The sequence below is a fragment of the Siphateles boraxobius genome, unplaced genomic scaffold (assembly GCF_051911475.1).
Source record: "Siphateles boraxobius isolate OS27281-9 unplaced genomic scaffold, OSU_SipBor_1 130, whole genome shotgun sequence".
Lineage (NCBI taxonomy): Eukaryota > Metazoa > Chordata > Actinopteri > Cypriniformes > Leuciscidae > Siphateles > Siphateles boraxobius.
In genome coordinates this window covers 49,306,824-49,330,482 of record NW_027508734.1, presented here as the reverse complement: position 1 = coordinate 49,330,482, position 23,659 = coordinate 49,306,824, and the positions used below count along the sequence as shown (strand labels likewise).

The following is a 23,659-nucleotide window of genomic DNA, read 5'->3' as shown; positions in this document are numbered from 1 at the left end:
GTGCTTTCACTTTGATCACTGCTAATTTCTTTGGAAGTTTCATGGAAAACATTAGATCTTTCACTAATTCAGCATGCTTAATGGGGGATCCAGCAGAAGTTAGAAACTGTCTGGTTTGCCAAATGACACCAAAATCATGAATTACCCCAAAAGCATATCTGGAATCTGTGTAGATATTAGCAACTGATCCCGAAGCTAGCGTGCATGTTCTTGTTAGGGCTACTAGTTCTGCAGCTTGAGCTGAAAAATGATCTGGAAGACGTCCTGAAGCTAACACTTCCGTGGTGGACGTTACTGCATAACCTGCTCGTCTGTTACCTTTTTCTTGTACTTCACTCATAGGTGTATATGTAAGCGTAACACAATCGTGAGTAATTTCTCCTTCATCCTCTAACAAAACTTCAGTCATAGCAGACATCATACATGAGGACGAATTTGTGACAGGTGCACGCTGTAAGACAATATTTGGCATTATTGTGGACACTGCATGAGGGCTTTTTTACGTTTACAGTCTGACCTAACACTATTAATGATGAAAGGCCTGTGCTGTAAAATAACATTTAAGGCTGTGAGTCTACTTTAACCAGAGTCCCCCAAAGGAAAAACTGAGGTAGTCACTTTCCTTTTGTGCTATTAAACAAAAACAGAAGTCTTTTATCTCTGTTGCATTATTGTGGACACTGCATGAGGGCTTTTTTTCATTTACAGTCTGATCTAACACTATTAATGATGAAAGGCCTGTACTGTAAAATAACATTTAAGGCTGTGAGTCTACTTTAACCAGTGTCCCCCAAAGGAAAAACTGAGATAGTCACTTTCCTTTTGTTCTATTAAACAAAAAACAAAGTCTTTTATCTCTGTTGCAAGTTAGTGGGGAAATAAAGCACTCACAGCCCAAATGGTTAACACATCAACCAGCTGCCCCAGTTTAATGATGAGGGGAGGGGCTGCTTCATAGTAGCAAGCAGGCTGAGTAGGAGCTGAGTAACATTGTTAACTTGTTTAAAGTTCTTTTTGTTTTTCCTACACTCTTTTCCCCAATGTCCATGTTTACCACAATAATAACAACTGCTGCCCTCTCTCTTAGGAGATTTGCGTTTCTGTTGATTCTCTGTGTTGACCTTAAAGGATGCTGCTGCAATTTTTACTCTTTCCTTGACATCAGAGTCTCTTTCCCATGCAGCCAAACTGTCTAAGTTGTTTTGTATGGTTCTAGTGGACCATGTTAAGTCTAAGAAAGGCAATGCTTTTCTATGTTCTGACAACAGACCATCAAACCATGTGCGAACTAGGGGACCATTATCTTCTAGCACCTTCTCTGAAGTGTCAGCTATACCACTGTATGCTGCTGCTGACTGGCAAAATCTTTGAGTGTACTCACTAACAGTTTCACCCTTCTTCTGTAAAGAACTAGTGATCTTCGACCAGTCAATTTTAGGTCCAACAATGTTCTTCAACGCTTTCAGAACTCCCTCTCTCAATTCATCTTTTCTGGCATGTTGTAGTTCAGAAGTAACAGCAGACTCAAAACTGTTGAATTCAGATTCAGTTAGAATTTGTGACATCAGTTGTGTGACTTCTGCCAACGACATGTCGTAAAGACGCATTTTACTGATCAATGCCCTTCTAAATTCAGAAACATCAGTGCGTACTGAAGGTAAGCTTTGGGATAGTCTTTCTATATCTCTAGGTCCGAGTGCTTTGGCAACAGTTTGGTTTTGGACAACAGAAGAGTTGGGAATAACACTTTCAGTTCCCTCAATTCCCTGAGATCTTCTTGCAACACAAACCTTTACTGAATCTACAGGCTTATCAGTTACTGACGGGATGTCTACATCTGTTTCAAAGAATGCTTTTAAGTCAGGATAAGTTTCATCTGACTGTTGGTCTTCTGAGTCACATTTGGTTGAGGCCTTGTTATGGCCCACCTTAGTGTGCATTTGTTTGTTCTGTTCTTTTAATTTAGCTATACACCTAGATTGTTCTTGTGCAATGGATAAGCTAAATTCCCTATGGCAACAGATTATGCCTTTCATGTTTTTCTTTCTGATACATGCACCTAACACCTTCTTGCATTCTTCAATAGACCAAATCTTATCTGGATGAATCTCATATTTCTGTGTTAGTTCTTGTCTAACTTTTTCAGTGACTATTAGATCCATCTGTTCTCCTAATAGTGTTTTAAATTCGGTATCTGACCACAAAGGATTAGCAAGACCACCTTTTTTAGTTGTGGAGATTAGTCTAGCACTTTTCTTAATCATTTTGTGGATTTCTTTGTTACCACACAAACAAACACTAAAAGTTCTCTGATCCACAGAAGGGTACACTCGTTAACACAGATTACTGTTGTTAATGCTAACCTTCTCTGCCTAAAGCAAAGGATACACAAATTACTAGCAATTTATGCTAAAATCTTCCCTGCCTGAAAAAAAACATTTGCCACTTCCCTGGCAAAGCAGAGGATCAAACTTTCCTCTTTAAAAGAAAAACTTTTAAAAGGGTAACCAAAATAAATAGCCTGCAAGACTACCTCTTCTCTGCTTGCACAGAGGCTAACAATATTTTAACTTGAATGCTAAAATCTTCCCTGTCTGCACAGAGGATACCAACAACTTCCCTGACTATTCAGAGGATCAAACTCTCTTCTCTAAAAGAAATTTTTTAGAGGGTAACACCACAAGGTAACAAACAACAAAACAAATAATTAGCAAAATAATACTAATCTTCCCTGCCTGACACAGAGGATATCTTTTTAACATGTGATGTTAAAAACGTCCCTGCCTGAACAGAGGATATATTTTCATCTTTAAAAGACAACTTTTAAAGGATAACTTTAGGTAATCAAACACTACAGCTGTCTGATAACTCTTTCTCTGACGGCACAGAGGATAATTTTTACTGGTTTTTCAACGGTTCTTTGAATGGAGTGAAACTCACCAAATTATTGTTGTATGGAAAAAATTCCGTCTGGAAACTCAGTCAGAGATCTTTGTTGAGCTTGGTTCTGGAACTCAGTTAGCTTTGTTGAGATCTTTGTTGAGATTCAGTTCTGGAACACAGTCAGCTTTGTTGAGATCTTTGTTGAGATTCAGTTCGCGAACTCAGGCAGCTTTGTTGAGATCTTTCTGGATTCAAAAGATTCAGTCTTGAACTGGAAAGTCAGATCTTTGTTGAGATCTTTGAGCTTTGAAGTTTCAAAAGTTCATTCTTTGTTGAGTTTCAGTTTCTCCATCCGGGTCACGGCACCATCTGTTGTGAACTTTTTCTTCTCAAGTGTAGAAAAGATAGAGTTGCAGACCAGGAGATTGTTGAGGTATAAGTTCTTTATTTCGTCGCTGTAGTCATCTCAATCAAGTCTAACTAAGGCAGTATACATTTAGTTCATATACCCTTTCAGGGGGAGGAGTTACATAAAGGTGGAAACAAAAGCATGTAAATGAGGCATCTGGGTTAAGGAATGTGCCCTAGACTGAGAGTGTTACCAATCCTAATCCAATCAGCATAACAGTGTAATGTAAATATCCTAATCCAATCAGCCAGACTCTTCACCGATACCTTCACATTATCTTAATGGCCAGGCAGTGCATAAAGACAAAAGGTGATAGTCTCAGGGCTCTGACCAATTTAACTTACAATAGAGAGCTGGACAGACAGGAACAGGCAGGTTTGTGTCATCATTTACCTTAGATACAAAATTCACACTAATAAACTTTCTCAGTTTCTATACTATTGTATTGGAAGCTCAATTAAACATTTAAATAAAATTTGTAATCCTACAAACCTCATAGTCGAATAGTAGGGAAGTGTTATGTAACCAGGGGTGTGACGATTATTATATAACCGTGAGAACAACAGTTATAGTTGAACACCGTCATTAGAACTCTATAACCGCCAAAACCGTGCTATTAAAATATTTTTTACAAACATTTCTTATCATAGAGAATGTTTAAATACTAATATCATCTTACTAGGGAAACGGAGGCGGAGTTAGTGGTGCGATCGGAGGCTGAATGCTGGAGATGATTCGGGAGAGGTCTGTGCACCTTTACCGATCAGAGCGCGCGCTGACACGGAGTAAAGCCTTGTTTATACTCGACGCGTCCGCACGAGCGCGAAGGTGCGGACGGCAAAAAATGATGCGTTGGGTGCGCAAGACCGGCAAGACCCCATTTCGCTTGGCTGTGTGCACAGCTTTTTTTGTAACAGCGCGCGCGACGCCGCATCCGAGGATGAACGACTTCAAGCCGAATCTGCCCGAGCATGTAGGCTACGTCTCACCGCACCGGCACGCAGTTTGCGTGTCTAAATTCCAAAGTTCAATGCAAAGTTTTTTTGTTAAGGTTTTGTTTACTGTGTGTGATTTACTGTGTGTTCATTGCAACGTTTTTTTGTTAAGGATTAATTTAATGGAAAGCACATTCACTTCTAGTTGTCTTGCTGTTCATTTTAAATAAACGTAGAGCAAGTTGTCCTATAACAGACGAACAGTTATTCAACCAAACGTCTAGCTGCCATCTAAAAAAAAGAAAAAAAAAAAAGGTTCGCCTATCAGTCGACTACGGCAAAATCTAACGAATCAGATTCGACTATGAAAATCCTTAGTCGAAAACAGCCCTAATATATATATATATATATATATATATATATATATATTAGTGCTGTCAAACGATTAAAATATTTAATCGCGATTAATCGCATTAATGCCATAGTTAACTCGCGATTAATCGCACATTTTTGTCTATTCTAAATGTCCCTTGATTTCTATTTGTCTCATTATTTTTTCTAATTTTAATGCTCTTATCAACATGGAAAAGTGGATCAGCAGTAAGTTTGTTCTTAGCTGTGGTATCCATGTGCTTCTGTCTGAAGTCATCCATTGTAGAGCTTAGATTGGGCCCAAAAAATCAAGCCCGACCCGAGCCCGTGCGCATTGTGTCCGAGCCCGGCCCGACACATAAACTGTAATTATGAGCCCGAGCCCGATTTAAACCCGTCAATTTTTTTCATACGTGGGTCGTTATAACTGACGTTCTCAACTATTTTCTATGTTACTTTCTCCCGCCCGCAACATTTTTGTCCCGCTCCCGCCCGCAAATAGACTCTTTTTTTGTAGGCTACCTCCAAATACTTTCGCCTACGTGTCGCCACCATACACATCAGCATAAATGCTCCTGATAAATTATTTGTTATTAAAGCATTAACACACAAACCACTGTTATAACATAAAAGCAAGCAGGCTACAGAGTGCATGGTTTGGCATGACTGAATGCGCGCAAAGTGCGCTCCCTTAATAATTCCTAAAAAGCTGACATCAGTTCATCGCAATCTCACACATCTGTTATTATCAGTGAAGCTGACTGCACAATGCATCTTTCATAATATATACACTTTGTTTGTTATAATTTGAGGATTTGCCAGCTTACAGAATTCAGCACTGAACAAAAAGTTTTTTTTTGAGCGGTGAGGGGAGTCTATTTTAAATACTTCTGATGCTTCTTCATATGTCTGTGATTGGCTACATCCCTCAACGCTGCAAACATGTTATAAAAAGAAACTCTGGCCTGTAAATCGTTTCTATTTTGTTTTAGTTGTTCTTGTTGCTTTTCTGCAACATGAATAAAAATGTATTAGTTTTTATGTTTTATTCATAGATATTTCTAGTTTGCGGGAGTCCCGCGAATCGTTTTATTCTCCCGTATCCGCACACAGAATGAGTGCATTACCGCTCGAGCCCGCCCTCGCACTCGGCCATCAAATCTATTCCCGCGCCGCACTCTACTGCGTTGAGAGTGCACGTCTCTAGATCGGCGTCTCGTGCTCGCGCCATCCACTCAAAACGTACCGTTAGCCTACTACTCTTTGGCCGGCGCGCAAGCCCAAACAAGTACGTGCGGCGTGCCTGTTGTTTTGTTTCCGGTCTAGCTATCCGGTGTGATGTTGTTTGTTAGGCCAAAAAGAGCGTTAATCTCGCGATAAAAAAATTGACGCCGTTAAAATGTGTTTGCGTTAACGCCATTAATAACGCGTTTAACGCACAGCACTAATATATATATATATATATATTTACACACACACACTTTTTTTTATTACCATAATATGAAGCTTACCTTTTATTGCTGAAAACAATTTCTTGTCTTCAATTCTAATTTCATCTTTTTTGCCCTTCCCCTTCATATTGAATAGGGTCATCAGCTTATTGGTGAAGAGCCTAATCCAATCCAAGACAAAAATAACATGCAATTATTACACACACACGCACTTAACTTTTTTCTGCAGGAATTCAAAATAAATTACAAAAAACAAACAGTGATTTTGATAGAGAGCATTGGCATTATGCACAGCCATACTATTTTTACCTTCCACTGAAAACGACAATAACCATACAGATCTCTACATACATCAGACCTCTTGCTTGGCTGAGATGGACATAGGGCTGCATAAATTAGCCAGCGTCAGCCTTAGGCTGGCTACACACTGGCTGCGTCGCATGAGCCTGGCGTTTCTGTTGTGTGGCTGTGGCGTTTTCTATGTCTTTGCACACCAGAAACGTGTCTGATGCTGCGCTGCTGCTGCTAGACTTGTCTTTCCAATTGATTTACTGCACTCAAGCAGTAGTACACTTCATGTTAAACAAATACTGATTTGATTTGAAGACAACTTTGGAAGTATTGACGGCAAAATAGGCTACAGAATATTTTGTTCTGTATTGACAGGTGCAATTACATTTATATCTCCATTTAGGTCAAAACCTAGAGACTTTCAAACATTAATATGTCATCGCGTGAAAAATAAGTGTCAGTTCTATTTCTAGCATGTACGCATTTTTGGCGCGGCATTCTGGGATTGGAGAAAAAACGTGGTTTATTGGCACTTCTCTAAACTAATCACAATCGTCTTGGGCGTCGCTAAGCATGAGGCAAAGCCATGGTGCAGCTGCAAAATAGCCTCGGGAAAGAATTTCTTTTGGTGGAACGTGCACGTTCAAAAGTTGTTTTAGTCGTGCGACAGATAGTCTAGCTAGCTGTCTGGATTTACCCTGCATAGATCTGGGGCCGTATTCACAAATAATTTTATTTTACCACTAGGAGTACTCCTAAATCCCATTAAAATATTTTAGCTAGGAGTTTTCTCTTAAAAGTTATTCACAACGCCTTTCAGACCTACTCTTAGTAAGGAAAAATGACAACTCCTAAACTAAGAGTGAGTCTTCGTTGCTATGGATGACGTCAATTCTCATGCACGAGTTTCCTCGCAATGATCACGGTGATTGGTTGTTAGATGACAGGGCCATCATGCGGAACATAACACAGACGCAACAAATCATGGAATTACGACATCTAAATATGTCTGTGTCCTACACAAAATAATAATAGTAATGTCATCGAAATGCATATATAATGACATGTTTGTGCAGGCCCCAGTGAAGTGTAATTCTAAAAAGGCAGAAAGAGAGAGAAAAGTGGTGAATTCAATTCAATTAAATTAAGGTAGCCTAATACCCTAATGAAACCGCCACTTGCCTAATAATGAAAAACGACACTTGCATTAACACTTGCTTGGTTAATTGACATCCTATTAGTATAGAAGCTTGTTTCCGCCACTGAATAAAAATAAATTAAAATAATTGCGACTTTTTTTATCTCATTGCGAGATATGAAGTCAGAATTGTGAGAAATAAAGTCGCAGTTGTGAGATAAAAAGTAGCAATTAGCTTTTTTATTTTTCATTCTGTGGCGGAAACAAGCTTCCATAGCCTAAATAGACTACTTAAAGCAAGTAAATGTTGCTCCTATTGAAGTAATGTAATAGTTGAATGACGGTGGATTATGAACTCGCCAAAACGAAAAAGAAAGCCCAACTGGACGCAGGATCAGTTACTGCTGCTGGCCCAGTTGGTGCTGAAAAAATAAAAAAATAAAAATAAAAGGGAAATTCGACACTGGGATATCAAGTAAAACTAAGCGTGAGACATAGGAGAAGATTTGTTTGCAGATCAATGCAGCATTCCCGCTTGTGTGGCGGACCCCGGACGACTGCGAGGCGGTGATATGCGCTACAATCCTTTGTGAATAGGTCTTAGTGAGTTAGGAGTCCTCTCGACTTCTTTTAAGCTGTCCCAGACTTAGGTGCTACTTTTAGGGCTAAAATGCTTCGTGAATTACTTTTAGTGAAAAAAATTAGGAGTCCTAAAGTTAGGAGTGACACGCCCATTATTTTTAGGAGTTGCTACTAAATTCGCCAGTTAGGAGCTACTTTTAGCCTTAAAATTCTTTGTGAATACGGCCCCTGAGGAGCAGTTTGCATAAATCGACCGGAGCTTAAAGGGATAGTTCACCCCAAAATGTAAACTCTGTCAGTAATTACTCTCCTTTCGTTTCGAAAAGACTTTCGTTCATCTTCGGAACACAAATTAAGATATTTTTGAATAAATCTGAAAGCTAGATCACTCCTCCATAGGCTTCTAAGGGATTGAAATATAAATATAATAGTCCGAGTGACTACAGTGGCTCAACCTTAAGTTTATCAAGCGACGAGAATACTTTTTGTGCACAAAAAACAAACAAAAATAACTACTTTATTTAAGTGTTAAACACACACACACACAAAACCACGCAACGTGCAGCAACGCAGATTTGGAAAAATATTCATAAAATACATCAAAAATACATAAAATTAGGGGAGAATAATACAAATGATGATCAAAATGAGCATCTATTTGCAAGACAAGATTAAAAGACTATGATTCAATAGGCCTGCCTACTGTATGTAGAAAACAAAGTATACAACACGACTATCCATTCTAAAACACCTATTTGATGTATTCAGATGAAAATTTACACAAGCGATTCTTCAGAGCCCCGAGCTGGAATTGTAAAAAATGTAATATTACACCCATGTGTCAGTTACGGTTAATATAATCATAAGGTCATGATTTCATCCTTAAAACAGATGAAGAAATCAACTAATTGTGGTGTTAAGCTGAGAGGGTAGTGGTCTGTTGCTCTTTGACTTATATCTTTCAATGCAGGTTTATATTGTTTCAACAATTTTTGCCTGACCCCTGAGGGCTCTGTAATGTCCGTATATTTCTGATAATATTTGTGGAGAAACATTACACTGTTTTAATTCAGAATCCTAACCATAAATTGTACTAATTAAAAGTAATTTATTAAATAAGTAAAATAAAAAACACAAAATGTCAATGAATACTTACCAGAAGTGATAGTGCAATGTAGCAGCTAAAGAATACTCCTCCACCTTTCCCTCAATGTTTTCCAGTGAATTAAATAAAGGACTGATGAAGGTAACATGATGAATCCCCTTTCAATGCACCACTTCAACAGAAGAAAGACAAAAGGACAAAAAGTCACTCAGACTTTCTATCAGTAACGTTAAATGTCTTTTAAAGATGAAAATCATACTTAATACTATTAATCCCAGTGTAGGTTTTCGAACAGTGGGTAAAATTGACTTACTGTAAGGTGGTGAATGGGTCTTTCTGTTGGGTGTTCTCCACCAATTAAAAATGTATTTCTTGATCTAAAAAAAAAGTAAACAAATATCTTTTCAATATCGTTATCAGTGTTTGAAGAGGTTATGTAAACATACTTCTAACGAATAAATGACGGTTTTATCACTACTCATTCCCACGCTTTTTTTTACTTCTCATGCGTTTCGTTAAGTTAGCTGACAACATTAACACAACACAGCAATGTCAGATGGTACTAATGTTACATCGAAATACGTGCTAATATCGCGCTAATAGTGAAGCAGTACAAAAACACACACACAGAGATAACTTATTTAACGTTATCTTATGACGTTTGGTTTCAGTAAGCCCGTATCCATGTGGACTGAAAAATGTTTTCTTACCTGATATCGCCAGGATTTTTACAGACCACATACGACCCAGCTTCCTCTGTTCACATTCCAGCGTTTGCTCTTCATTGACTTATCAACTCAAAATTTAAGAATTTAACAAGCAGATATAAAATAATCCATCGAGGTCTGACTGAGTAATCACAACGCAAACACCAACTGCTCACACCGACCGACGGACCGAGTAACGGACGTATTTTCAAACTTAAAATAGGCGCGCAGAGCGCGCACATTCTCATTGGACAGTTTCCTGGAAGACAGACAGATTAACCAATCATGCTCAAAGAACATAAGTGTAAACTCAAAGTGTAAACTTTTTGGCAAGCAGACGAAATTGTAAATTCACACAAAATCACACAAGGCAAAAGATTTCTGCTGTACTGCTCTCTTGAGGGTGAAACTATTATTTTTAATGATAATAATTATATTTGAACATACATTGAAGAGTTATGATCAAAAAACCATTAAATGCTAATTATCATGATAATACTTTAAAATGCAGATATTTCTGGTGTATGGTGTTGAAAACATTACGTTGTTTCAACGTACAGATCTTGTAAAAAAATGTCAACTTTGATTTAGAAGTGTTTTTGTTAACCTTTTTCAACCATTTAATATTATTCCCAGATAGCCACTGGACGCTGTAACGGAACAGGGCCGCAACCGCAAAACGATAGAGCCGGGTCTGGCCCGCATCCGCCTCACGGACTCGTTCCTGAGTCCAAACGCACATCGGGCCGAAGCCGTTTCTGGTCTGTTTTTAGGGGTTGTTGCGAATAAGTGCCAGCGCCGATCCAGCACTGCCTGATCATCCCGTTACAGATGCGTAACGGGTGCGTGAAGCGATTCCGCCTACCGGAGCTGTGCCGGATGTGTTACGATTCTGCTTAAATCACCACTGGATTGATCCTTTTGCCTTATTTTCGGCATTTTTGTCAGTTAGGCATAGGCCTACATTTTTCACAGTCTATGGAAGGTCCATAAAAACATTTCCACTACAAGGCCTTGGCTATAAATAAAAAGCTTGACTTGACTCTATAAAGGCTAGTTGGAGCATGCGTAGGCCTATAGGCTATAGCTGAAATAAATCGTTTTAATGATTATAACGCATAGCCTACTAAAACAACGTGAACAAAGTAATCAAACACATAATTCAGACCACGATTTAATTATAAAAAATGAACAACAAAGTAATGAACAAAGTCAACAATTAACAAAGAACACAGTCAACAACAAACACAGAAGTAATGGATAAAAAAAAATCGCACAGGCTATTAGCAAAAAACAAAAACAAAAAAAAAACATGCACTTAAACAAAATCAAATTGTGGGTGCTGTGGCAGCTGTTGCTGTTGCTGCTCCTGCTGCTGACGCGCCAGTCTCTCCTGGCGCCCTCCGCTCCTGTCCGCCGAAAGGGCAAACCACCTAATTGCATGCCTCCATATTTCCGCTTCTGTTGCACTGGCTGTCAGTGCGCATTTGCGCACTGCACCTGGAAAACAGCATTACTGATTAGCAGTGTTGTGCACAGTGTTGGGAGTAACGCGCTACACAAGTAATACATTAGCCTATAGTAACATATTACTTTTTGCTGTAACGCAGTAGTGTAATGCATTAGCCTACTAATCAATTTTCAGTAATATTTTACTCGTTACATGTTAAGTAAGGCTTGCGTTACTTACAACAGACTTTTAGTTTTAATTGTAGGCTAAAAAAAAACTAAAAAAAACAGCAAGACCGCGAGACATTAACGAATGAAAAATGCAAGGAGGCTACCTGTTCATGCAGTCAATAGCCGTGTGTAGTGTCTAAGTTTGTAAATAAAGACTAAATGGCAGCGTCTGTCTGATATATTTGTATAGCGATTTATTTTTTACAGGAGTGCGGTGAGTCATGATTTCGGCCTCTGCGCTCGCGCTGGCCAGTGGGAGCGGCTAATGGGTGAAGATGGCATGAACATTCGCGAAATCGACATATGCGCATTAGGCTATTCGTTCTGTGTTTTCTTTCTAAACAGTTAGGCTATGTTTAGGTGGTATTTTTCATGTTTTCATCACGCAATCATGTTTTTGATGTGGTGGTGACGCGTTCATGTAACATGTAAGAGTGGCGGCGGCGCTGCCTATAATTAAAGCACCTAAAAGCTGATGAAAAAGCAATGATTATGAATATGTGAAATATAGCAAGGAGACATTTTAATTGTTTATTAATAAAGATGTTGACGATGCTGACTCGTGATCCTCGCAGTAGGCCAGTGAATGCGCCAGAGAGAAATGCACACAGATAAGCAGAGAGCACTCTGTTTTCTTTCGTTTTGAATTGTTCTGTTTACAAGTAGACATTTCAATATAGATATATATTTTTTCAGGTCTGTGAAGTAGGCTATAGGCTACTTATACGCTGAGTTTCGGTTCATTTATGAGACGCGCTCCAGTTCACAAGCCTGCGCCTCCGTGTCGTGATTATCTATAATTGTCTGCTATTTACTTCTTATTTATTTGCCGAACACCGTAGCTACGTGACGTACACTTTTATTACTGAAATGCTTGAAAGTATTTACAAGAACAATATTTCATCGCAGCTCATCTCAGCGAACAAAAATGGGAAAGAGAAGAAAGCACATAAAACATTTAAATAGTTATTATGGCAGCAATATATGTCATGATACAATTTTAAAATATGTAGGCTATTATAGGCTGTTATAGTTTGGATTATTTTTTATAATATCCCATGAGTCCTAGTAAATGCAATTTCAACTATTTCTGAAGTGCTTCTTTTATAAAGAACAGCGCTTTCTCACATAAACAGCCCCTGCACGATAGAATAATTGATTCTCGAGTCATCGATATCAACAGATTCAGCACCATCGCCACGGACAGCACCCGGTAACGTCGCACGTAAGAAGGTAGCCTATATCTTAAGCAGCTTTCTAAGGTAGGCTATAGTTCGGGGAAAACGCCTAGAAATGATATACCTTCAGTTAAGTTATACCTTAAGAGTCTTCGTAGCGCGCTAAGAGACAACGTTATCGGGAAACTCAGCCCTGGACGGTATGGATAACGCTGGGAGTAACGTTCTGATAGTTATTTTGGTGAAAGTAACACAAACGTAATACAGGAGTAATGTAACGCATTACAATTATGACACAGTAAGGTAATGAATTACTTTTAAATAACAGTAACAAGTAATATATATATTACAGTTTGGAAGTAACTTGCACAACACTGGTTACTTCCAAACTGTTATACATTATTTATTACTTGTTACTGTTATTTAAAAGTAACTCATTACCTTACAATATTACTGTCTCAGAATTGTAATGCGTTACATTACTCCTGTATTACGTTTGTGTTACTTTCACCAAAATAACTATCAGAAGTAGAACTTAACGTTGGGGCTGTAACGATATGCGATATGAAACCGAAATCGCAACACTCAGATCCACGAACCTGCAGAATCGCGACACACCCCTTCCAACTCCCAGCGTTATCCATACCGTCCAGATCCAATGCTACATCTTTAAATTACTATTAGTATTATTTGAAGTTAACATTATAAAATACGTAGACCTACTACACCACAATTGAGGATAAATGATTTACATAAATGATTTTTTGACATGACATTTGCAGTCAAACTTTAAATTTTAATTCTCAGAAAATGCATTTAATACCAATAAAGAAACGTCTGCTTATCAATAGGCTACTCCCTTAAAAGAGTCCAGACATTAAAAAAATACCAGTCAACACATGCGTTTTATATGTTAGGGAAATAGACACGCATGAAAAAAACTTTTAGAAGGCAAAATATCCTATATATTTTTTTTGTAATTCTGTGAATTGCACTGCGCAAATACAACGAAGAAGGGTTAGCTCTCCACAGAATATAAAATATTCATTTTATTTTATTATTCGTGTTCGCATTTATGAGGAAAAAACAATGTTACAGACGTGACAGTTCTCCGTTACACTCAAAAAAATAATTCATTGGATGAACTCAATTAAGTTGTGGGCAGGATTTCCATCCAATAAATATATGTAGCCCCAACTCAAACTGAGTACATCCATTCAACAGAATGTAAATTAGTTAACCTAACTCATTTGTATCAAATAGATGCAAAAGAATATAAATGAGTGACTTGATTAACTTATTTCTATCAAATACTTATTACTAACCAGACTGACTTTATTTCTGTCAGATGTCTACAAAAGTTTTATTGAAAATTAACAGGGGTTTATAACTATGTTTTCCATTTAAAGTTACCATAACAGTGATTAGTGTTTCCATTAGTTGGGCTCTTAACTCTTATTATATCTATTGTCTTTTTAGGCTGCTGTGACAGTGTGTTTGTTAAACACATTTGGAGCAGCAAAGTAAGCGAAAGTGAAATGAGATCAGCTGATGATGGTTACCTGTTGATGGTTTTATAATCATTATGAAACAGAATGATTTACTGAGGTTTTTATAATCTAACCATTATGTTTTCACGTTTTTTTTCACAACACATACCTTGTGTTACTGCAGCATGAGATCAAGGAATATTATAACACTAAGTTTGAAGACTTTAACGAATATGAGCACAAAAAGTCTGTTTCTGATGACACACACAGACATCAACAATCAGCGTATGAATCTCAACAATGGTGACAATCAAAAGTACTTTGCTGCAATGCATGCTGGGTACCACCATAGTACAAAACTCCCAGCATGCATTGCAACATGAATAAATTATGCAGCTGAACTGTCCTATAATTTTGTTTGATTCTAAATATTTGCTTTTATTTTTTGCTGTTGTGTTTGTTGTGAATTAGTAGCTTTTCAGTGATGTTCTGAATTAATCTGTTTATCTAAATATTTGTGATTGTCACCATTGTTGAGATTCATACGCTGATTGTTGATGTCTGTGTGTGTCATCAGAAACTGATTTTTTGTGCTCATGTTCGTTAAAGTTTTCAAACTTATTGTTATAATAATGCTTGATCTCATGCTGCAGTAACAAGGTTTGTTGTGAAAAAAACATAATTGTTAGATTAAAATACCTCAGTGAATCAGTCTGGTTCATGATGATTATAAAACCATCAACCATTAACCATCATCAGCTGATCTCATTTCACTTTAGCTTTCTTTGCTGCTCCAAATGTGTTTAACAAACACACTGTCACAGCAGCAAAAAAAGACAATAGATATAATATGAGTTAAGAGCCCAACTAATGGAATCATTGATCACTGTTATGGTGACTTCAAATGGAAAACATAGAGTTAAACCCCTGTTAATTCTCAATAAAACATTTGTAGACGCCTGACAGAAATAAAGTCATTCTGGTTAGTGATAAGTATTTGTTAAAAATAAGCTAGCCTCTCTCGTTTATATTATTTTGCATCTATTTATTACAAATGAGTTAGGCTAACTGATTTACATTCTGTTGAATGGATGTACTCAGATTGAGTTGGGGCTACATATATTTATTGGATGGAAATCCTGCCCACAACTTAATTGAGTTCATCCAATGAATATTTTTTTTGAGTGGAGCTATTAATAATTTTTTAGTTAAACCAATTAAATATATTTACACATATGATCTTAAATAGATTTATTTTAATAAAGCAAATTAGATTTAAATGTGTCACCTCTAAGAAGGGCTTGAATCATTTTTTTGAGTGTATGGACGCGAGCGCTCTGAAGCGGCACTAAAAGACTCCTTTAAAACTTTCACAGACCTCAAACAGAAGACACAAAGCCTTTCTTTAAAGGGAATTTCGGTATTATATATATATATATATATATATATATATATATATATATATATATATTGAAATGTCTATTTGTAAACAGAACAATTCAAAACGAAAGAAAACAGAATGCTCTCTGCTTATGAAATGAAATGTGCATTTCTCTCTGGTGCAATAGCCTACTGCGAAGATTGCGAGTTAGCATCGTCAACTTCATCTTGACTTTATTAATAAACAATTAAAATATCTCCTTGCTATATTTTACATATTTGAGTAATCTGTAAGACTTTTGAGCGAATAAATACTAATTCACTAAGGACATTTGAAGCAATAGCCTACTTACGGCTGAGGAGGGTCCGTGATGACATCCTGTGGAAGGCCCTCTTCTTGTTCACACCCTTCCAATTAATTGTTCGAGAAAGGGGGCAGGAAAACAGGTATGACAGAATGTTCCATGTCACCCTCTTCAAATCCACACCCCCGACAGCAGACAGGGTATTCACCTAGGGGCATGAAGATAGTGGTTGGATCACCGTTGCACAAGTTTTTAAACAGGTAAGCCACTTTTTTGACTTTTTTGACTTTTTTTACAATTAAGACATGTGGGCAATTGGATGATGCTTTTATCCATAACATTCAAGTTACATCATCATAAAGAGCTTAGTCTAGCAATAAATATTACTTTCGATGAATTAAATTGTTACATCATCATAAAGAGCTAGTCTACTGTAGCAATAAATATTACTTTAGATTATTAGATTTAGTGTGTCTTGAGTACAATGAGAGCATATTGGGGGAATATGCTTACAAGGGCATGTTTCTGCCTATCGTTGGCAGGGTCCGCCAGCCAGGCCTCAAAGCGGTCCAGCTCTGCATCTGATTCCAGGGGGAATTGAAATTCCCCGGACCACTCAAAGGCTGCTGGTTGGAGGCCGTTATTGACCTTGGCCATGAGCAGGTTCACGGTGGTGGCGAGTTGGGCAACCTGCTGCTTTAGGTTTTCCAAAAGCAATAGGCCATGTAGCTGAGCCGCTGAAACATTGTGAAAGTTGAAAAAAAGTGTTAATCTGGAGAAAAGCCTCAGGTTATTTAAACATTAAGGAAATAATACACACAATGATGGTCCATAAAATCAACCCACAGCTGCACAATATACTGTATATATATACAGTACAGGCCAAAAGTTTGGACACACCTTCAATATGTTTCCTTTATTTTCATGACTATTTACATTGTAGATTCTCATTGGCTACTTTGAAGAAACTAGAATATAAGACATGTTTTTAGTTATTTCACTGTTTTTGTGGACATAATTCCACATGTGTTCATTAATAGCTTTGATGCCTTCAGTGAGAATCTACAATGTAAAAGTCATGAAAATAAAGAAAACGCATTAAATGAGATGTGTCCAAACTTTTGGCCTGTACTGTATATATATATATATATATATATATATATATATATATATATATATATATGTTGTAAACATTGTTAACACTCTTTTGTTTTCTTTTTTTCTTACGTGTGCAAGGAATTGGCCCTGTTTCATGGCCAACTCTGAAGGTTGGCTTGAAGAGGAGGTGACCTCCAGGCTCTCCACCACCGCTGGCTAATTGAGGAAAGGTATGTAAATGTTAAAATCAGAAAACAAGAAAAAATAAGTATATACAGGATATTTATTGTACACATGTACTGTACTTGTAAATTTGTATGAAAAAGTCACCATGTGAATAGGGGAAGCCCATATTATTGTCAAACACTGGACTCAAGTGTTGAGGTGGTGGTGGTGTTGACTGGTGCGCTGAGCTATTGATTACTAGATGACCATTGAGGGAAAATGATAACAAGAGAGGCAGATTGTCAGACAAGGACAGAAATGAACAGGACAGAACATCACCATTGTACTTTCATTTGTATTGTAATTTTGCTATAGAGCATGATTCCTACCATTGAAGGGGTCTGACTCCCTCCTCACATTCCAGCTTATGTCTGTAAAGGTTTCCTGTCCTGTGTTGTCCAGAGACTCCTGACCCATGTCCACTGCGATGTCCGCTTTTTGATAAAGGGAAAACCGTGAATCAACATATTGCAGTGGTACAAATCACTGGACTGTACATTGTTGCAGTTGGCAATCAAATCAAAACTTACAGAAGGGGGCTGGAGGGAGACTAGGAAGGGTAGCGCTAATAGGGAGAGGTTGAGGCCGAGGCCGAGACTTTGGTCTTCTTTTTGGAGTCTGCTCAGTTTCAGAGTCAGTACTGCCGTTTTCAAATCCTGGGTAACTAGTGAAGACAGAGGTCAAATTGTAATGACAAGGCAATAGCATCATTCAATGGGCAGGCATGAACAAAGGCTTTTTTTGTACCCTAAACCCATCCCCAGCCATAGCTTTTGCAGTAATACAACAATTATCTATAATGTACATACTGTGTCGCTTTTCTTCTCCTTTTTGCCATTGAGCTCTCATCCTCTGACTGCAGGACTGCCGTTCCATTTCTGTTGTAGTCCTTCAGCTTTTGCCTTGCCTTACTGAAGTCATCTACTATTATAAAAAATAATAAAAAATAAAGAAAGACAGATATGGAGATAATTAAGGATAAATGAAGTAAGGCATAACTGTTGTCCTAACATGGAAAGACATAGAATTACCCTGTTTGCTTGTTTATTTACCTTTTTCAAAGAGTGTTCTTATTTTGAAGATTTTCCAGCCAGGGCCTGGCATTTCATGCCTCTTTATGGCCTTTTGGGTTTTTTCCTCAGAAATGAATGTTGGCCAAAAACATTCATCACCTTTAACCCATGACCTCGGCACAACTTCTGTAATGTCCTCGTCGAGGAAAATTACTCCACAGAATGTCTTTTAGAAATCATTGTGTAAAAAATAAGATGATTAAAAAAATAAATAACTGAACTGAACTGATCTATGATTTTCAAAAATAAAGTCTAGTCCTTCATATGAAACAACGGTATAACCACCATTGCCTCATTGAAAGGGACAGCCATGCATTTTTGTGTGAAAGATGACAGTTTGGAGAATTTTATCTCATGGCCTAGGTCAGCTGGTATTACAATGTTTAAAATGTCCGAATTAAAAGGATAGGTAAAAAATGTTTCAACCATCCCGTACTGTCTGTAGGCAATTATGATATCACCGTGACAGTCAATTATATTAATTATTTGACACACATTTTTGCCCATCAGAAATGTGTTGTTTCGACATGTTGTGGTCATGGTGAACCTCTCTGATATCAGTTCGTCATACTGGTGACAGATCAAGTTTGGTACTGGTATAGGGCCTCGGGCATGTTCTTTGCACAATTTGATGGGCTGGTCACTTGTAACACCACCATTTAATCCCTCGGACAGGCGTCTGATTATTTGGGCCAGGGGATTTGAGGGTTTGCGTACAAAACCCTTGAGTTTTTGCAAATAATTTTTGTATGGAAAGGATGATATAACATCCAGATTGCCAAAATGTTTTGCATCCTGTGCAAGATGGGTCAATCCATGGACATTGTACACTAGCTGATCATTTCCATACAGGCGGGCAAAATGTTCCACAAAAGCATGAAGGAGGCTGTTGGCATATTCGTTGTACTTTCTGGCAAAGAAAGGGGAGACCAGCATTGCCATGGCTGTCGACAGCAGCAGGAAGTTTGCATATAGATCAGGTCTTAACACCTCGCGCAACACCACCGGCCCTGTGTATAAGAGAAACTGACGGAACTCCGTCGCCTTCCACCTATCCACTTCGTGCAGTGCTCTTGGCCTTCTAGCAAATTCCGAAGGAATGTGGGGTCTTAAGCTTAGAAGATTTCTGGATATTCTGTCCACGTCTCTCCCTGGTACACGGACAGTCAGAGGACCTTTCATCCACAGAAAGATAAGGCGCCTTACCACCCCCAAGCACACCAGGTGCATGTAGTCCAGTGGGACTTGGGACACCAAACCAAAATGTACATTTGTGAAGGCATGAGGACCATGGTGGTGTTCCTCATCCTCCTGCCTGGCAAATGCCTCATCAGACCGTGTTTGGCTATTCATGAGGGGGTATGTCATGCGGTGGTTGAGGTACACCCCACTCTGAATACACTTGTCACAACCATAGTAACCGTTAAAAGCCTTTGTGACTTTCACAAAGGATTTTGCCGGTGCGTCACAGATCATCGAATGAACTTTTAAAGTGAGCCTTTTCCCCTCAAATGTAAACCCCTCCTGTAATTGTGAGAGTTCATTTGCCAAATCTGTGAGATAAATTTTTGATGACTCAGGTTTCTTTATACCTGAGTACATCCCAATGACTACAGGTTCTTTCATGGGTACTCCTACCAATCTACCTAAAATGGGCCACAACTGAAGACCTGAACTTTTAAAAAGTGGCAGGCCATCCACTGACATTTGAAGATATAAACAACATCCATCGACAAGCTTGTCTTTCCACTGGGAAAGGGTATGTTTTAACGCCTCAATAATGCCAATGTAGTGGTAAAGGCCACCGCAGAGCTCCCTAACAGAATAATCTCTTCTTGTATTAAGAAGAGTTCGTGCATCTTTTGGCAAGTCACAGTGGTGGACCGTTAATATTGCCAAGAGAGCCGAAAGTGCAATATGGGAAATACCATATGTTAATGCCCAGTTGGAAAGGCGATTTCTGAGTTTTTCTGGTTCCTCCCAGTCAGATATTTCTTCTACATCACTATCATCTTGATAATAAGATCTATCCTCTTTGTCAGACACAACAGCTGCCATTGGATCTAATCCAAGATTTTCTTCCATGATTTCATTTTCAGGTTCTGCAACATCATCTGTTGGAGACCCAATATCTCTGGGAGAAAGTGTGGCTGCAGGTGTTTCCTGGCCGATATCAATTAACCTTCTATTAAGGTCCACCCTGGCTCTTCTCCTCAACGCTGAACTGGAAACAGGTGTCTTGCGTCTATTCATTTTTTACATTTATGTAACTATCTCAACTGTAAATTGAATAATAATAAAATAAAATAAAAGTATGGAGTTTGGAATGGAATGAAAATCTGAGTATTATACCTTCGTCTCAACAGTTTGCATCATGTTTTCAGCATCTGGAAAAAGAAATGGAAAGTATGTTGTAAGTTGTTGTCTTACTTAATTTGATGTATTATGTGACTGGAAAAGTTGTCTGGTTTATCAAAAATAAAGATTTGGTAACAAGTATAAAATTTATTTCTCTATCCCTCTATTGGTCAATATCTATTTATCCATCTGTCTATCTATCTATCTATATATTGTAAGGTTGAAATTGTAATTGGTGTAGGCATGAGAAGAATAGTGGTTATGGTCTTTGTTCAGTGTAAGGTTGGAGGCATATACATTCAGATGTATTTCTAAATTATGTAGGCTAATATCCCTGCCACTTTCTATCAGTTCTATCATATATTTTCTCTTCCTATTCTTTAATTAATGTATATTTGATTTCAGTAATGATACTTTGGCCATGAATAATAATAAAAAAAAATCCTAATCACAATTACTCAATTTATTTTTAGTCCAGGCAAAGTAGCATTTTACGACAGACTAATTGTAAAAAAACAAAAAAAAAATCAGCATAGATAATTTCTATGAGGTGCGCAGAACAACATACTAAAAGTCCTAAGAAATCCTAGTTGAGGAAATATGTTAATTTATCATCAATCCGAGTTGTGTCAATAAGGCCAGGCAACAATAACAGAAAAATTTGAAAAAATAACCCCTGAAATTCATACATTTTATATCATACTATAATGCAATGTATTAGGCCTTTATATTTATAGAATAGCAAAGTAGGCTTAATCAATATACAAGACTTAACCACGTAGATATATAAAGGCTATCATGATCATTTTGCCAAAAATGAACCATGTATTTGTTTAGTTTATAATACGTTTTATTTTTAACTTAAACAAATACAACATATAACATTCAAAACTCATCGGCTTAGACTGCATTTGAAGAAAAATAAACACAACAGTTTTCTGTAGCCTTGTGCGAACTTATTCAATAGAATTAGACTTCTAGAATGTTATTTCCAGTGCAAAAAATATATATATTTTTAAGTTTTAGTAGTTTTTCTTATCATAGCCTACAAATGCAAAACACATTTTACTCGATTTACTGAAGCCTGTAAAACGCATTTTGCACATTGAGCGTCTGGCTCGCTCATAGGCTGTGACGGCAACTGCACATCCAATGGCGCGGGCGCCTCAGACGTGCGACCAATGAGCCAACTCCACGTCATTACACGTCAGAGCCCGCAAAGAGTGTGTCAAGACCTAGTCCCCGAATTTGCCATTATAGCAGCGGGTCTTCGTTCATTCATCATAGTCTGACTGACATATATATTAGAAGCTATGCGTCTGTCATGGATTTGTACTGAATTGATTCTTAAAAATACAGAACAAAGTGCGTTCCGTATCAGTTCAATACGGAACAAGCCTTTTATGTGTCAAATACGGAACGATTCCGTATTATACGGAACTGTTGGCCCTAGTCTCATCCAACTTAATAGTTAATAGCTGCAGGTTGTGGCATCAATTATTGACACTGTTAGATGATGGATAGCTGGCAGCAATTCAAGCGAGTGTTTAAATGGTCGGTCAAAGTGTAAAATTAAGCTCACAATGGTGTCATTTTCATGAATATGTGCCTGCAATTCTCAGCGCTTTAACGGCATCAGCTAAAGCTAAGATAAGGTGACCAGATGTCCGAGACCAAAACCGGGGATATAATCCCAAAATTTTGGAAAAAACGGGGACATGTTTAGTTTGACTGTCAATCTGATTAAAATACATACAAGTTTTATCTTCAAAAAACAGGGACAGGTAACTTTAGTTTTTCTGTATTTTCCCGGAGGCAACCAAAAACGGGGACTGTCCCCTGAAACCGGGGACGTCTGGACATCCTAGCGAAGACTACCTTTTAAAATTCAGTAGGCCTATATTAGCGCAAATATGTGCCATTAAAAAGTTGATTCGGTTATCCTAATTGGGTCTATTCTGTGCTACTCATATGCTATTTGTATAGCGCAGTAGCGCCATAGCAGATGCGGCTTTAACACTTTGTGGTGCGCAAAAAAACAGCCTGTAACTGCTATCTACAAAGCAAACAGCATTTCACAGTAATAGACAGTAAATTAGAATAAACACATACAAATATATTTACATAATAAACACATAGAATAAACACATAAAAACTTACGTGTGGTAGCCTAGCTGGTCAGGTAAATCTGCGTTGACAGTTGGTTTGATGATAGCCTATCTATTTTTTTTTTCTTTTTCTTTTTTGGCGCTTCTTGCTGAAGTCCGTAGGACGGATGTGGACCGTATCTGCAAGACGACAGTCAAGCGAGACCCAACGTTCACTTGGCGCTGTCGTGAAACGGACCTAAAACGGAGCTCAAACGACTGTGCTGTAACGGCCTTATAGCATCACAAAATGTTTCTGTATAGTTTTTAAACACTAATAATATTGCTCAGCTTAATGACAATGCATTTATCATGCTCTAGATAAAAAAAAATATGCAGACAACCATGTTGTTTTGAAAATGTTTATTCCAATCCACGGAGTTCTTCACACAGTTTGAGAAAAGTATTTCGGATGTGGTCCACATCAGGTAGTATCTGTCAAAACAGTGTTGGATCAAATCCGTTTTGCAGATATGGGCCAGAGCAGTTTGTAGCCCTTTTTTAAATGCAGTCGGCTCAGATATGCATCACAGATTCGGGCCACACCAGTATAGCCTGTGAAAACAGTATCGGCTCAGATTCATATTGCAGATCTGGACCAAATCAGTGTCAGACACAGCTAATGTCTTTCGGTTACCTATGGGAAAAGTGATCTGGGCCAGATCTGCAAAATGGTAAAAATACTGAACTGATGGCAGTTAGAATGTTTAAGCTGAAACTTATATCTGGCACGGATCTGGTTCACAATCAGAAAACGTCTCTAAGATAGAAACGGAGGCAAGAGGCTTAAAACGGATCCGGGCCAAATGTAATTGCTATCTGGGTTTCAACCATTTCAACGTTGAAGGTCGG

The 23,659-nt window shown here is 38.0% G+C and overlaps 3 long non-coding RNA genes across 3 annotated transcripts; all 3 read right to left on the bottom strand.

The window, feature by feature from the left end:
• Positions 1-11,167: 11,167 nt before the first annotated feature.
• LOC143737797 (uncharacterized) lies at positions 11,168-22,857 on the bottom strand. Its single transcript, XR_013203724.1, has 3 exons — positions 22,821-22,857; positions 20,655-20,689; positions 11,168-11,373 (listed from the first exon to the last, which is right to left on the bottom strand). It is a non-coding gene; the product is annotated as an uncharacterized LOC143737797 (long non-coding RNA).
• LOC143737794 (uncharacterized) lies at positions 16,038-17,244 on the bottom strand. The gene is made up of 3 exons (XR_013203721.1): positions 17,134-17,244; positions 16,420-16,643; positions 16,038-16,114 (listed from the first exon to the last, which is right to left on the bottom strand). It is a non-coding gene; the product is annotated as an uncharacterized LOC143737794 (long non-coding RNA).
• Positions 17,770-18,448, bottom strand: LOC143736681 (uncharacterized). The gene is made up of 3 exons (XR_013203555.1): positions 18,282-18,448; positions 18,039-18,153; positions 17,770-17,893 (listed from the first exon to the last, which is right to left on the bottom strand). It is a non-coding gene; the product is annotated as an uncharacterized LOC143736681 (long non-coding RNA).
• Positions 22,858-23,659: the final 802 nt, after the last annotated feature.